The following is a 4,626-nucleotide window of genomic DNA, read 5'->3' on the forward strand; positions in this document are numbered from 1 at the left end:
CAACCACTTAAATCTTTTTAAACACTGATTCTATAACATTAGCAATAGTAGGACTATTTGCAATCAAATTTAGGCATTAGGCCTAATACATTAACCTAACGTAAGGCATAGCTAAAACACTACTTGGTAAATGTTATTTTGCTTTTGGCTACAATTCAATGTCATAAAACTTTTTAATTAAACTATTTTGCTGTTACATTACTAAAGTTATCAAAAAATGAAGAATAAATAAATAAACCTTTCTAACAAATATGAATATTGAACATTCAACATAAACACCATAGTTGGCCTAAGAATAATCAGGTGATAGTTTTGTAAATGATGATGTATTGTTGAACATTACCAAAAAAGGAGCATGAATACGTTCTCGACAGAGTGACAAAGGGGATAAGTCTTTTATAGTTAGTGATTATTTGTTTTACCTAATCTAACCTTAATTAACTTAAAACATTTCCTATTTTTGTAAATGAAAAATTAAAATTATTTTTTTGTTCTTTATTGTCTTTTATATCAATTTGGGTTTTGTTTCATGTTTTTGTGGATTCATAATAAGCATGCATTTCAGTCTCTCGAAAGTATTACTGTGTAAAAGTCGATCCCTAAATTATAGCCTAAAAATTGGTCTCAAAAATTTGACTATTACAAGAGTATATGCGATAGTGTTTTCAGTTCCTCTACATTGTTGGTAAGGGAAATCGATGTTTTGAAACTACATGATCAAATATTCTCACGACTTCTAGATGGTGCTATTAGTAGCTTATTTGCGAATTTGATGGATTCAAGTTCCATTTTCAACTGCAGTTTCCTTTAAAGATGTATATCTACTTAGATCCAGCCTAATTCTCATATTCTTTTCTGTTATGGAGTCTATAAATTGGTGATTTTCCAACACATCCATCATTTCATGATTAATGTCTGGATTAGATAAATGGGCAAGCCTTTCCAAATCTCATGAACTAAGAGCTCTTCTTGTCTCCATACCCTATTCTGGAGCTATGCTTTGGATAGTTCTTTCTGATGCAAAACTTCAAACCTGTTGGATAAGATAAGGTAACTATTAATGTTTGATAGTTGTTATTATTCTCAGCTGGAAGATGACTTGATATTGTAGAAACTGGTCTTTTTAAATGGGCAGCAAGATGGATTACTTATTGTTCACTATTCAGTCCATTCACTCTGGAAATTATTTCAAATTATGCTTAGTATGACTCTCAAGGTACTTTACCATCACAGTCTATTGTTTTTTTCAATTGGCTGATGTTGAACTGGCTAGCTAACTTCTGGAATTGGATTTGGTAGTGTCATGGCTAGAATAGTCGAGGAAGGTTCTTCAGTAACAGGTGGCACAGAACAGTGGTAATAGGTGTAAACTAAATACGTTCTCTTATTCCATAGCTGGGACAAGATTATTTTTTCAGAATGTAATGGGTAGCACCCTTGTGGGCTTAATTGTTGGAGTTTCAATTAATTACTGCCAGTTACACCAAATTTATTTATTGGAGGATTTTGTCATGATGAGTGGAGCTTACAAGTCGCTAACTCGAGGTAATTTACAGTTAGTAAAAAGAATCAGAGTTACAGACCAACATTGATCAATTATAACAACAGTTATTCCTCATTTCCATATAACATTCAATATAAATCAAAAGTCCATTAATCGTTATATACTTTTCAAAAACCGTTAATCATTATACACTTTTCAAATACCGTTAATCGTTATATACTTTTTCAAATATCGTTAATCGTTATACACTTTTCAAATATCATTAATCGTATACACTTTTTCAAATATCGTTAATCCAGACTATCTATCAATACACATATATACACTTCTCTTAATTAAACATAATATTCCTTTAAGATTACTTACACTAACTGATTAAGAGAGAAACCATAAAATTATATTTACAACAGAGCTAGACTGGTAAACTTGCAGTTGTTTGGGACTTTCATAGCCATGGTCACAAACTTCAAGACTGCTGGCTGCACTTCTGAAATGCTGGTCAGAACTGATTTTTCAATTTCAGACAGAGGTTTTTAAACCAAAAATTCTTAGTATTCTCACGACCTTCCAAATACTATCCATCACTACCAGCAAGTAGTTCTGCCACTTTATTGGTCGATCTAGGAGAATTCCCATGCTAACCCAAAACATAACCAAAACGTTCAAGTAATTGGTTACTGTTATGTTGAGTTAACCGATTCCCTATCAAATTGTACGACTACACCAGTGTCTTGTAAGAGATATTGCATCAAAGTACTGCTTTTGATTGTTAACTGACTGTTTTGTAGCTTACCTAGTGCTAACGAGTTAGCATCAGTAATCCATCAACCTGTCACTGGTGCTCGTGCACTTACTTCGTTGCTAGGCAATGCCTTTATGTAATTTTCTATAGCACTGGTTGGTTGATTGTTTGGTGCTTAATGGCACAAAGCAACGAGGCTATCTGCGCCAAACAACTGGTAAAAATAGTGAAAGTAAATGAAAGTAAAATGTAAAATTACAGCGAGTTAAACCAATATATGTCGATAAAAGATTTATATAGAATCCAAAAGACCTATAGTGTGTAAAAAATTAAAAATACAATCGAACCGTACAGTGTCACCATTACCAATGACACTGTCCAATGTCAGGGGTAAACTATTAGAAAACATGTGTCTAAAATGGTGCTGCTGCTCAGGGTCGTAATGACAGCATTACAGTAAATTGTGGGCTATTGTGACTTGAAAGTCACAATGACTACACATTGGTGGGTCAGTACCTGATAAAATAAAATGATTGGTTAAAAACTATGACTAATGTGTAGCCTTGCCAGGACTACTTCCTCCTTTCAATCCTTATGGAAGCAAAATGGCCAAAGACCAACAGAAAGTTTGATCTGGAAAAGCTTGTTATGACATTGCTCACCCCAAGTCGACTGCCAACTGGCATGAAGCCGCACCTTGAAGATAGGACCATAGTCCATGTATGGGACAGGCATGACCAAGAGGGCACCAGAGCTCATTCCCTTGAATACCGACATAGCCAGGGATCCAGAAAAACTGGATGGAAATAGAAGATAGAGAAAAGTGGGCCAATCAATGTTGAATATCGACGAGAACAAGGTGAGAACTAACGTTAAACGATTCCAGGGCCAGTAGAGAGCTAAGAGAATCAGTGTAAATAGTACAATTACTGTACTGCATAGTTTCCACATGATCCAGAGCAAGAGGAATAGCATACAACGTGGCAGTGAACACAAAAACTATAAAGGTAATCCTGCAAGCAACTACCAAGCCACAGCACACCATGGCAGAACCTACAGAGTCACCCAGTTTCGAACCATCTGTGTAAATAGGAAGAGAAGAATGGCTCGAAAGATGTTCAGCAAAAAGAAGACGGTACTTCCAATCAGATGACTCAGAGAAAGGTCACATAAAGAGATGGTAATAAGCCATGGTGGAATGGGCTGATCATTGGGGACAGCAATGTCATCCAATGCCAGACCCAATTCAACCATTTGTGCCTGTATATGAAGGCCAAAGGAAGGAATAGCAGACCATCTGTTCCAAAAGAGCATAGCACATCAAGGAAGAAAGACACAATCCCAGGTGGGATGCCGTGGTAAGGATCAAAGCTTGGTAGCATATTGTAAAGAAAGGTGCAAACAATGGAGGTGAAGAGGAGGTTCATGGGACTCAGTGTACAAACTCTGGACTGGAGAAGTGTGAAAAGCCCCAGTGCAGAGCCGAAGCCCCAGATAGTGAATGGGGTCCAGCATCTTCAATGCCGAGGTCCTGGCAGAACCATAAACCAAAGACCCATAGTCCAGTTTGGATCAAATCAGGGCACACTAGATCCTGAGCATAGAACATCGATCCACTCCCCAAGAGCTGGAAGAGAGGACACAGAGGATGTTCAGAGCCCTTGCACACTTGACACGTAGCTGCTTGATGTGTGGAATGAAGCTAAGCTTATGGTCAAAGATAAGCCCAAGAACTTTGCCTCAGGGACCACACGAATAACTATATTGCCAAGACGGAGCTCGGGATTGGGGTGGAGACCCCATTGGCGGCCAAAATGCATGCAAATTGTTTTAAAAAAAGAAAATTTAAAACTGTTGGCAGTGGTCCATGTCAACAACCGATTGAGGGCAGTCTGAAGCTGCTGCTCAATAAACCTCATGTTTGACAACTGACACAAGATGTGGAAGTCGTCAACATATAGCCCATTTGCGACAGTCGGAGGAAGATTATTAGTGATGGCATTAATTTTAACACTAAAAAGTGTGACACTCAAGACACAGCCCTGAGGGACTCCAAGTTCCTGTGGAAAGGAATGGGAAAGAGTTGAACCCACGCGAAATTGGAATTGCCTGTTCAGTAAAAAGTTTTGAATACAAATGGGTAAATGTCCACGCAATCCATAGGAGTGAAAGTCCTGCAAAATTCCATACCTCCACATGGTGTCATAAGCTTTCTTTAGATCAAAGAACACAGAAACAAGGTGTTCTCTCTTGAGAAAGCCTTCCCTGATTGATGTTTCAAGTCGAATCAGATGGTCCATGGTGGACTGCTGTTGATGAAACCCACATTGGGTGGGTGAGAGGAGCATGTTCGATTCAAGGAACCAAACAAGACGAGCAT

Source organism: Limulus polyphemus, unplaced genomic scaffold (genome assembly GCF_000517525.1).
Source record: "Limulus polyphemus unplaced genomic scaffold, Limulus_polyphemus-2.1.2 Scaffold1361, whole genome shotgun sequence".
Taxonomy (NCBI): Eukaryota; Metazoa; Arthropoda; class Merostomata; order Xiphosura; family Limulidae; genus Limulus; species Limulus polyphemus.